Consider the following 13,006-nt stretch of genomic DNA (forward strand, 5'->3'; position numbering starts at 1 on the left):
ATGCACGACAATGCCCGGCCTCATGTGGCAAGAGTATGCAGGCAGTACCTGGAGGATGAAGGAATTGAAACAATTGAATGGCCTTCACGATCCCCTGACTTAAACCCAATAGAACATGTGTGGGACATTATGTTTCGATCCATTAGGCGCCGCCAAGTTGCTCCTCAGACTGTACAACAGCTCAGGGATGCCCTCACACAGATCTGGGAGGAAATGCCACAAGACACCATCCGTCGTCTCATTAGGAGCATGCCGCGACGTTGTCAAGCATGCATACAAGCTCGTGGGGGCCACACAAGATACTGAAAAGCATTTTGAGTTGCAGAAATTAAGTTTTTGAAAAAAATGGACTAGCCTGCCACATCTTCATTTCACTCTGATTTTAGGGTGTCTACACAATTGAGCCCTCTGTAGGCTGAAAACTTTTATTTCCATTAAAAGACTTGGCATCCTTTTGTTCCTAAGACATTGCCCTGTCGTTATTTGTATAGATATCCAACTTCATATTGAGATCTGATGTATCTAATGTGTTTCTTTAAAGTGCTCCTTTAATTTTTGTGAGCAGTGTATATATATATATATATATATTATACCTGCCTATTTTTATCTTTGGGAGAAGTACCTGTGCATTTTTTAAGGTTTTCTTTAACACCACACAGAAAGATGCTGCTAACAGTCTCAACTTGCTCGCTGATGTTTGGGGACGAGGATGTGAGTCTGTGCATTCAAAGCACCTTTGCAGCCTATCAGTGCCCATGGTTTGAAGACCCCGGTAACCTTCTCTGTCTAATTTACTACAGGTGAGCCAGACAGCTCTGTAAGCATTCTGGACCTAACCATAGCATCTATCCAGTTTTTTACCCAGATGGGTTGTGCAGTTGATAAAATCTTTTTAGTGATTTGTCAACTGAACAAAGGTTGAAGTTGCCATGATTAATTTCAGGGAGTCTAGGATATCAGTTCAAATTTATCCAACATGGTTTTGATGTGCTCTGTGTATGCAGATGCATTCGCTCTTGGGTGGATATAAACGGAGATAAAAGATAGCTGAGGGAAGAACGCAAGCAGACATCCATAAGTTTGATGTCAGGGGTACACATTTTTTCTCTGACAACTGTTTTGCACCAGCACAGGTTGACATAAAGGCCGACACTGCTCAGAGCCTCAATCTTAACTTATGGGAAACCTGAAGCACTCCACCTTTAGTCCACCTGTACATAAGCCTCTTAGGGAGTATTCCGCCTGTAAGCCTCTGATGGCGTACTCCGCCGATACGCTAGCCTCTAATAGTGTATTCGGCCTCTACATCAGCCTCTAATAACATACTCCGCCTCTACATCAGCCTCTAATGACGTACTCCACATCTACATCAGCCTCTAATAGCGTACTTCGGATCTACATCAGCCTCTAATGACGTACTCCACATCTACATCAGCCTCTAATAGCGTACTCCGCCTCTACATCAGCCTCTAATAGCATACTCCGCCTCTACATCAGCCTCTAATGGCGTACTCCGCCTCTACATCAGCCTCTAATGGCGTACTACACCTCTACAACAGCCTCTGATGGCGTCCTCCGCATCTACAACAGCCTCTGATGGCGTACTACGCCTCTATATCAGCCTCTGTTGGCATACTCCGCTCCGCCTACATCAGCCTTTAATGGTGTCCTCCGCATCTACATCAGCCTCTAATAGCGTACTTCGGATCTACATCAGCCTCTGATGGCATACTATGCATCTATATCAGCCACTGATGGCGTACTCCGCTCCGCCTACATCAGCCTTTAATGGTGTCCTCCGCCTCTACATCAGCCTCTAATGGCGTACTCCGCCTCTACATCAGCCTCTAATGGCGTACTACACCTCTACAACAGCCTCTAATGGCGTACTACACCTCTACAACAGCCTCTGATGGCGTCCTCCGCATCTACAACAGCCTCTGATGGCATACTCCGCCTCTATATCAGCCTCTAATAGCGTACTCCGCATCTACATCAGCCTCTGATGGCGTACCACACCTAGACAACAGCCTCTGTTGGCGTACTCCGCTCAGCCTACATCAGCCTTTAATGCCGTCCTCCGCATCTACATCAGCCTCTGATGGCATACTCCGCCTCTACATCAGCCTCTAATGACGTACTCCGCCTCTACATCAGCCTCTAATGGCGTACTACGCCTCTAAAACAGCCTCTGGTGGCATCCTCCGCATCTACATCAACCTCTAATGGCGTACTCCGCCTCTACATAAGCCTCTAATGGCGTACTACGCCTCTGCAACAGCCTCTGATGGCTTACTCCGCCTCTATATCAGCCTCTAATTGGCGTACTCCGCTCCGCCTACAACAGCCTCTGATGGCATACTACGCCTCTACTACAGCCTCTGATGGCGTACTCCGCCTCTATATCAGCCTCTCTTGGCGTACTCCGCTCCTCCTACATCAGCCTTTAATGGTGTCCTCCGCATCTACATCAGCCTCTAATAGCGTACTCTGCCTCTACATCAGCCTCTAACGGAGTACGACGCCTCTACATCAGCCTCTAATGGAAGCTCACGGACATTTCAGGAATGTCTGGGTGCAGATCTGTTCACATTTCCACCGCAGGACTGACAACACTGTCTCACTGCAAAGGTAAGCTCACCTGCTGTTAGTGAAGGTATGATGCTGGTTGGGGTTACTTTACCTGTTTTGTCTGATTTCTTTACTTATTTAAATTTTGAGCATAAATGATTCATGTGCATTACAATGTTCCTAAAGAAACTTCATATTAATATTACATAACTCAGAAAAAGTTTTAAATGCTCTAATAATCCGACCACATGTTCATACAACATCATTACTGGAGCTAACACGTCAGTCTGGCATCAGCCTGTAAACCAGAACCTGTAATAATATAAACGTCCTTATAAATGAAGCTAAATAAAGCAAACGGGTGTAAACGGTTGTTGTTTGTCTGCCAGTGTGTCTACAGGTCCTCCCAACACCTGACTGGCTCTCCACTGAAGCTCTGGTCATCATGGAGGTCTACGGCCTGCAGCAGATAAAGAAGACTTCTGGATCTGCTTCATGGAGGTCTACGGCCTGCAGCAGATAAAGAAGACTTCTGGATCTGCTTCATGGAGGTCTACGGCCTGCAGCAGATAAAGAAGACTTCTGGATCTGCTTCATGGAGGTCTACGGCCTGCAGCAGATAAAGAAGACTTCTGGATCTGCTCCCATTGGTCCATTTGGTGACTAATTTACATATTTAACAGTTTTTAGCACAATTCCATGTTATATTGTTTGTGTAGAAATTTCCATCAAACATGTAAAATTCTTTCTCTACATGACTTGAAGATATTTTGACACAACTTCAGTGTTTTATTTTATCACATGTTCATATTCTCTATTTTCTTTTATTGAATTTTATGTTTAACGTTGTGCTGCTGCTGTTTATTCTGAGAATTTCAATAAAAACTTATGAAAAAGTAAAACTGTCAAAATTCTTTTAACAATCATGTTTCTATTCAGTGTTTATCTCCACAAGATTTTTAATGTAATTAAAATTTAAAGTAATTTTTATTATTAAACTGACGCTGGTTTTTTATGTTCTTAAAAGGCAACGAAGAGTCAAAATACTTCAAAAATGTCTTTAACACACTTTATTATTCATGTTTACGTCATGGACAAAAACAAAAAAATGCACATTTTTACTGCCCAAATAATATAAAAAAAAAACTTCCAGCTGTCTGACTGTACACACACATCATCTTCATCATCGTCATCATGTGTCTCATCCTCTGATCAGCTGATCTCCATCTAATCCAGCCTCTCTGGTCTGTAGCTGAAACTTTCCTCTCCAGCATCAGGTGTCCTCTTCAAGATCTCCAGGGTCTGCATTCTGGTGGACTCCATCTCTGCTGCTTGCAGCGTTTCTTTCCTCAGCTGATCTGTCCCCTTCCCCCCATTAATAGACTGTCCCAAACAGTGAATCACAGTTGCGTATACAACAGGTGACAGGCATGTAGCCCAAACTTATCCACTTGTAAGAGCCCACATGACCCCAGCGTAGGTAAAGTACAGCCCAACATAGCACCGACGTACAAAAAGGGGAGGGTATGTTGTTGCCAACCAATCGGATGGAAGCCTTAAGGTCCAAACATCTTAAGACATTAACTTTGTATGTCTTAACACGGAAAAAATTTACGCCTTAAAGCGAACGTCAAAATAGACGTTTTGGTCCATTCGGCCTTCCATAATGGACCAGTGACTTATTGCCTCCAATACGCAGCTCAGGAGGTAGAGTTATTTAAAACAGAGCACCAAAGTTTTAGATTGACATGTGACTGACAGGGGTTGTTGTTGTCTAGGTGTGTTTTAATATATTGGTCATCCAAACAATAAACAGCTCTGAATGTTTACTCTTAAGTTGTGTTTTAGCTGTGCACAATGGATGTACAGTTAGAGGAGTAATCATCATGAAAACCAGAGAGCTGTTGCTGCCAGTTAGAGCCGTTGCACCAACTCTAGCCATAGCTGGTATGACCAGCTAGAATGTCATGCAGCAGAGAAACTACTGCTGTTCTAACATGGTTATAAAGGCCAGTTCAGTTTAATCTGGTTTAAGTCTGTTTTAATATTTCTGCTCATCTAAAAGTTTTACCTCCTGAGTTTTCTGGATCTAGATAGAATAATAAAAGTTGGAAATAAACGCTGACATGTGGACATTTTGTCTCATGTTCGTCTTGATGTCAAACCAAATGTTTTTATTTTACAGCAGAATAAAGAATCTGGCCTCACTGTTCCAGAACTTTGGAGTGGAGTATACTTATGTACATTATAAACATACCCAAACTCTTTACTGGTACTATGTCTCAATGTTTGGCTGAAGTGATTAATCCAAAACTGTTACCCTGATATTCCTTGATGAGCTTGTCCACACCTTCGTCCAGGTAGATGAAGCCCTTGATCATGTTGCACATCAAGGCTCTAAAGGAGAAAGAAAATATAAATGCATGATACAAGTTAGATGGACTGTACTTATACAGCCCTTTTCCAGTCAGCTCGACCACTCAAAACACTTTGAACTACACACACACACACACACCTACACACACACACACACACACACACACACATACCTACACACACACACACTCATTCATACCCCAATAGGCACATCGGTAGCCAACGTGGGGTTCAGTGTCTTGCCAAGGACACTTCGTCATGTAGTTAGGGAAGGCCTGGAATCAATCCACCGACCTTCCAGTTGGACGGCATCTGGATTAATAGACTCAGAGAAATTCCTCTCCTCATCCACCGAACAACCACGTCGCTTTCAGCTCATCCACTTCTAATGCCGTCACATTTTCCAGTCTTCACACTGGAAATGTCCGGGCCATGTGATCCTGTAGAAAGCTCTGATATTCATGGAAGTCTGGATTCATGTCCACATTGACTGGAGGAGAAACAGGACCCATCTTACCTGTTTGCCACTTTTTCTAAAGCAGTGTTTCTCAATCCTGGTCCTCGGGGACCACTGCCCTGCATGTTTTAGAGGTATCCTTCTTTAACACACCTGTCTCAAATGAATGGCTCGTTAGCAGGCCTGCAAAGAACTTGACAAGCAGTTCAATTAATCTGAATCAGGTGTACTGGAGTTGGACAGAACTAAAACATGCAGGGCAGTGGTCCCTGAGGACCAGGATTGAGAAACACTGTTCTAAAGGTACATAAAATGTGTTTGATCTATTCAAAATGTGTGTATTCAATTGCTTCTGCAAGAAAACTTTAGCATCAAAGTAATGATCAGTCTGACAGCAGGTGTTACAAACTGTCCCAGTTTCTTTTCAATCACTTCATCCTACAAACCAATTATCACAATTACACAAGATTCACTGGAAAAGCACCTGTGATGAGACAAATATGAAAGGAATAACTTCCTTTTTAACATATCATTACCCTTTTATTAACCTTAGTTTTTAGTCTAATAACTTACATTAATTATGGACTAGATTTATATAGCACTTTTTCAAGGCACTCAAAGCATTGTGTATTCATCATTCATCCACTCTTCACTCATAGGTGAAGGTAAGCTACTAAGCTAAGGTGTAGCAACAGCTGCCCTGGGGCAGCCTGATGCAAACATGGCTGCCAGTCTGCATCTACAGCCTCTCCAACCATCATGAACATTCATTCACCAGCGATGCCGACACTGGAGGCAACGACAGATGACTGGGGGGATTGGGAATTGATCTGCCAACCCTCCAGTTATTGCACCAGCTCTACCACCTGAGCCACTGCCACCATTACAGAGATTTACTTGGTATTTTGGGAGTTTTGGTAATTCTTAATGAATAAATGTGAAATATGTCAAACTTTAAAAAAATACCAGCAAATTAGACCTGCCACTCAGTTTTCTTACCTTTACTAATAAAATACATGACATGAGTTTACATTTGAACATATCCAGAGCATTCTCTAACATGCTGCATTTGGGTTGATGTTTAAACATCCATGCAAAAGGTTTTCAAAGCCATTTATTTTCTGACTTACTGTTCAGCCATGTGGCGAAACCTGAGGCCTTTTCAGAAAACCAAAGACCTGATGACACAAAAGACAAGATGAGATTTCATATGCTGTTTTTGTGTGGGAACAATTAGCATTATTGCTATCTGTCATTCTGACTATTTACTAGGTCAGGGCTGTTCAGTTCAGTCTCACAAGGGCAGCAGGTTTTTGAAATTTCCCTGCTCCAACACATCTGACTCTGCACTGAATAGCCCTGAACTGGGGCTTGAATAGCCTGGGTAAACTGTACCTCATTGGTTTGCATGGGTACTCTGGCAATGATAGTTAAGCTTTCGCCTCTGATGGAGAAAACGCCCCACCGTATGTAGGACTTTTTAACAACACTGAGCAGCTCCTTCAGGGACAGGCTGCTTCACCGTCGGTGTGAAGGAGGGATGCTAGTCATTTGGACATTTAATTTGTTTTTAATACAGTTCTTTTACACCAAAGACGCAAAAACTATTTGCAGTAATGTGAAAGCAACAAAAACAAAAGTGATTTTCAGTTGCAAAATAAAACCTCCCTAGAATTTCAGCTTCGGTACCTCATGCAGGTGGCCTGCTGTCTGTGCCTGAACCAAATATCAGTACAACCCTGCCCTTGTCAGACAACATGTGCATATGGAAGGCAGAACAGGCAGTGTCCTTGTTTAACTCCATTTAAAAAATCAAAAATAAGAATTTTTTTCCTGACCATTAACATGAATTTAACCTTGCACATGTAATGGCAGCGGCAACCGAAGCACTGTCAAAGTGAAGTTAGCTTTAGGCTAATGTTGTGTATTACTTGAAGCAGGTGTTGTGGAGAAATAGTCTGAGACGGCATTTTGTAGTTTATGTGATGAAGTGGGTGATGACGTGACTCCACTGAGTGATGACCCTCTTTCTGGGTTCTAATGCCATTGATAACTTTCCCTCTTCTCTGTGCCGTATTGTCGTTTCTTTTGTTTATTGTCCTTGGTGTCTTCATGGTCGTTTCTGTGATATGATAACTTTATATGAAGATCTTCCCTTCCGGGGAGAGTAGTAGTTCTCTATAGGGGGTCATTTGCAGGGATATGTGGTCAGACTGGCCCAGGTGTGTAGATGGCTTAGCCCTGTAGCCCAGTGTAGACCTTGTCTAGTGTGTTGGGTCCTCTTGTCACACACTTCAATTGCTGGTAAAAGGAAGCTTTGCTTTTAAATCCACATGGTTAAAATCCCCCTGCCAAAATATGCACTGCATCAGGATACACACTCTGCTGACTGCTAATGCCACCATGTAAAAGCCCGAGCACCACGTTAGCATTTGTGCCTGGGGGTATGTAGACAGCAATTACCATGACAACTGTAAACTCTCTCGGGAGGTAAATTGGTCTGCATTTTACACTCACATACTCAAAGTCTGGGCAGCAGTGGCTGTCTATGGGCACTGTGTTAGTACACCCGTTTTTGTTGACATACACACATAGTCCTCCCCCCTTGCTTTTGAAGTACGGTATGGATGAATGAAACCACGTCTCTGTAATCAGCAAACTGCAACTGTCACTCATGATATTTGTTTCAACCTATAGCCTCAATTTATCCATTTTCTTAGCAACAACTCTGGCGTTGGTCAGGAAAAGGCTGGGACTGGCGGTCTGGGCAGCTGCTTCTGAGGCCTTACTACCACGCCAGCACAGCAGCTGCCTTTTTGCTTCCTTTCCCTGCGCCACCTTCTTCACCTGCCAACTGGAATGGTAATCTACAGGGAGCCAGGTCTCCTCGCCATGTCCTTCTGGATGTTGCGTGAGTGGATAAACTTGGATGTAATACTCAGCTCAAAACGGACATCGATCTTAAGAAGGGCATCCCTGGTGTAGCTATTGAGTGTGTCTCAAACCGCGCACTTACATGAGTGCACTGGAAGGTAGTGTGTGGTGCGCACTAAGCTCTACCTTCTGTAGTGACACTATTGTGGGTAAGTCCTGATCCAAATTGAGCTCTAACGTTTTGCACTTACCGGTAGGAACGTACCAGCTTAGCAGCGCCGCTCTGTTTATATAACTTTTTTTTTCTTTCAAAATCACGTTGACATACGTGTTTGCATGTCATCATACTTTATGCTATTAAATCCTTTTAAAAGGCCTCATTAGTGAAACAAAGAACCGTGGCCTCCACTGTATTAATCTATCTCAGTAGATAACAATAGAAACCATCAGCACACATTCATGTGTCTTTGCATGTCTCCCCCATACTTGTTAGTGTAAAGTGCAATTTAAAACACTAAAAAACAGCTTTTAAATAAGCAAAGATATCTTAACTGAATTAAAGTACATTACATTATACATGTGTTTTCATTCACGTCTGCAACAGGAAACCGATTTTACTAGAAACCATCATTTAAAATATGAAATGCAGTAATGAAGACGCTAAAACAGGGATGCAGAAAACATTTTATTTAAACTTTTTAAATATTAAAACATTTCTCTCTTGCCGCCTCCTCTTCTCCACAGCAGCGTCCAAGCCCACAGGTGGTAAATGCCTCAGTGCCACTGCTGGCTCGGCAGTTTGATGCCACAGTGACCTATGGTGAACACAGAATGGCAGGTTATATAAAAGCAAACGTTATTATGTACTTTATGGGTACTTTGCAGACACTTATCTAAAGTGATGTACAATCAGCTACGGCTTAGTCAGCGTTACCATGGAAACGGGCCGGTTCTCTAACCAGCGGTGTTTCCGAATCAGTTTTCAGATCAAGGACCATTTCGTTTACGCCAGAGACCCCGCAGTGCTTCATCTGGAGGTTCAACAACCATAAATAAACATACGGAACCTATAGCATTAATCATTTTTAACACTTATAGCCCATCTAGATCCGCAAAATCGGCTATAAAACTGCTAACATTTACGTTGCTAACTCTACTGCAGCCTCCAACAAATGATCAGATCCATAACTGTCATCAGGGATAGAAGAGATAAGAAGCATGCTGCAGTTTATATTAGAATTATGATCAAATAACTTCATACTTACAACAGTAGAAAATACCCTCCGCCTGCATTGGTACCGCTGAGCTCTGAAAAACTGGTTGAAAGTCCCTCCCCTTCCGCTATGTCAGCAAGATGGCGTCCGTTTAGTGCGTGTAGTGTCCATCGTTTCGCACTAGATTTTTGGCCGAGTTTAGGGCAGCATCTGGGTACTTTCAGTGCACTGAGTTTTTACTGAAATTTCTATGTCAGCGCACTAAGCACTTAAATGTAATGTTCGAAGTATAGAAGTGCGCGGTTTGGGACACACCCTTTGTTTGACCAACAGACTGAAGTCCCATTGAGAACTAAAACATACACAAAAAAAATCTAAAAGTCACAGAATGCCAAAACACTGAGCTGCTGCAACTGCATGCGGCGCCATCTGCTGGCACACACATGAAAAACTGATATACGATTCAAATAGGATAAATAAACCATAAGTGATTATACCAACAGTGCTATAAAACATCAGAGAACAGAAAGAATGATAAGGCTCAGACCATAAATGAATCAACTCCTGTTGATTAAACATTATACAAATTCTGATGATTTGAATGGTCTGTAAATCTAAATACATACATATATAAAGCTATTAAAGATAAATGTTGTGGGCATTACTTGATCTGAAAGAACAAACCAATTAACATACAAGTAAATTAATGGCAGAGAATATTCCCAGATGCAGAAAATCTTCCCAGGTCTCCTCAGAAAAAACCCTTCTGGTGGAAGTATATAAAACCCTTTTCAGAGTTTCAGATAAAACTTCTGTTAGTTAAACAAGGTTTCATTATAAGATCTGCAGAGATCTAAAGGATGATCCGGTCTGTGTCATAAACCATTTCTGTTGGTGTGGAGACTGGGGGTCTCAGAGTTTATGAGTTTAGAGAGACACAAAAAGGATGACAGCAGGGGGGTCCAGGTCTACAGTTTCAGACCTACATCTGGAACAGCTAAACATTAGTGCGGTTTGCTTGATAATTTATCATCCCAATGACAGATTTGTGTGTTTGCAGGAGGTTTGTTCAGAACTCCCCACATACCAAATCATGGTTTAAGCAAAGTCCACCTCTCGATTCTTTCTGAGAAGAGTTGATGTCTATTGCCCTGTGGACATCACCTCTAGTCGTAAATTCATGTGTGGTTTCATTATGCTTCTCCCTTTGGAATAAGTTAATCCTTGGAAAGTTTCTCTGTCTCTGTTAAGAGAAATCCATCTGAAAATAAAAAGCAAAAGCAAAGTTCTTGACGTGTCCCATCTGTTCCTTTCTGTGCGACAGAATACACTGTGGAACCATCTTCATGCCAACATAGAGAAGGCCAAAGAACTGGTGGTGGATTTCCACCAGCGGACCAACTCCCCCTCAAGACCAGTGAACATCCAGGGAATGGACATAGAGATGATGACATCTTACAAGTACCTGGGTGTTCGCCTGAACAATAAACTGGACAGGTCACTGAACATTGATGCACTGTACAAAAAAGGACAGAATAGACTTTACCTACTGAGGAGACTAGGGACCAGGGATTTAGTTTTACTTTCTCATAAAACAGTAAATGCTGCTAAGTGTCAGAGTCGGCAGAATGATGTCCTTGCAGCGTTTGTCCACTAGATGGAGCTCTGACTCCATTCAATCCCACAGTCATCCCCCTGTCTTTTCAACTGGGTTAGCTAGTGGCTAGCCAGGTTAGATTAACAGTGGTCTAAGACAGGTAATTTATAATAATTTTGTGAAATTAATGACTCAGCTTGTCTCCAGTTTCAGCTGAACTCTGGTTGCCGTGTGTAATGACAAATAACGCATGCTTTGTTGTGTTAGTCAGCCTTTTATTTACGCTGCATTGCTAAAGTTGTGTTAAATTAGCTTATGGCGCTGTTTTGGCTAACTGCTGTAAGCAGAAGTCTTATTGTGAAGTTTGAAGCACTGGAACAGGATGTGCATGTAAAATGTTAGAGCATTGCAACGTTGACTTGTTGCTGTAATAGCATGTCAAGAACTGGCTGATGTCGGCAGTTCACACATATCGTGTGGTTAAGTTATTCCTAAAAAGCAGCCTGTCATAACAGCCGTCTGTGTTAGCAATAACATCGTTGTTATCCCAACCTAGCATAGCATTAGCTAAGTAGCCAGTAACTGCAGAAATAACATAAGTGTGTAAAATATCTGAGCGTACAGAAGGAGCGTTGTGGATGCAGAGGGGAGGATTTTTACTCACTGCCGCACCTAAAACTTTATTAACATTACAGTCTGTCTTCACCACGTCATGATGTCATGTCTTAGTTTTACTTTGTCAGAAAATACTAGCGTGAGCGGCTGTAACAGCAATTCTGTGTTACAGTTAGTGCCAGACCATGGTGACCATAAAACACAACGCTATCAAAGATGACGTCTTTCTGACATTTGAGAAAAACATATCTGGTTTTTATTTTGGTTCATATATGATTTATACCATTATATATTTCATTGCAAAGAAAATATTGGCATAAAGAAAATGTAATTTAACATTAAAGGCATCAGAAGGCTGCATAAATAATATTTAACTTCACTCATGTTTGATAAATAAGGCAAACACCTTACATATATGTTTCTATTTGTACTTTAACCTACTTCCAATTTACATCAGCAAGAAGTACAAAACAAGTTACATTTAATTCATTCATCATTCATTTATACAGTTCACTTATAGATTGACTTTTTTAAGGTTATATAGTTTAATTTTCCAGTTATTTAATACTGTGTTGCATATTTTTGGAAACTCTTCTCCTGTAAAGTTGGTGTAAGCGTTAATTAACCAAACATGAAGTTTATTTATTCAATATATATATTTTTTTAAAAATCAGCCGATTAATCGGTAATTGGATTAATTGGATCGGTATCGGCCTCAAAAATTCCATATCGGTCAGGCCCTAGAGGAGACTGAGGTCTGTTGGAGTCCAGGGGGCGCTGCTGAAGATCTTTTCTGACAGTGGTGGAATCAGCCAGTCTTTATTGAGCCGTCTGGAGCAGCTGCATGTCTGCTGTGGAGAGGAAGAAACTGAACAAATGGATCCAGGCCAGCTGTGGACTGAGATGCCCCTTGGACCCAGTAGAGGTGGTGGGAGAAAAGCGCATGAGGCATAAGCTGTCTACCATGTTGGAGAACAGCTCCCACCCCCTCTAGAACACTTTGACAGCACTGCAGAGCTCCTTCAGAGACAGACTTCTTCATGTGTGAAGGAGTGCTATGGTAGATCCTTCCTTCATGCAGCAGTTAGACTGGAAACCAGCACAGCTCCCAGTAGACCAGAAACACACATGCAAAATCAAAAGACAGCAGAAATTATTATTCTACATATTGTAAGTATGAACAATAATGAACAATTTTTTCATTTTTATTTCTTAATTTTACTCTTTTTTGTAAATGTCTGAACAGCTTTGTTGGAAATGGGTTAGGGTTTGGCCATTTGCCCTGACGAAGGCCTTTTTGGC

General features: G+C 41.9%; 1 long non-coding RNA gene across 1 annotated transcript; it reads right to left on the reverse strand.

Annotated features, from left to right (window-relative positions):
- Positions 1 to 4,378: 4,378 nt before the first annotated feature.
- On the reverse strand, positions 4,379 to 10,981 carry LOC121641172. Its single transcript, XR_006010663.1, has 3 exons — positions 10,908 to 10,981; positions 8,888 to 8,895; positions 4,379 to 4,389 (listed from the first exon to the last, which is right to left on the reverse strand). It is a non-coding gene; the product is annotated as an uncharacterized LOC121641172 (long non-coding RNA).
- Between the last annotated feature and the right edge of the window lie 2,025 nt (positions 10,982 to 13,006).

This window comes from Melanotaenia boesemani, chromosome 1 (genome assembly GCF_017639745.1).
Source record: "Melanotaenia boesemani isolate fMelBoe1 chromosome 1, fMelBoe1.pri, whole genome shotgun sequence".
Taxonomy (NCBI): Eukaryota; Metazoa; Chordata; class Actinopteri; order Atheriniformes; family Melanotaeniidae; genus Melanotaenia; species Melanotaenia boesemani.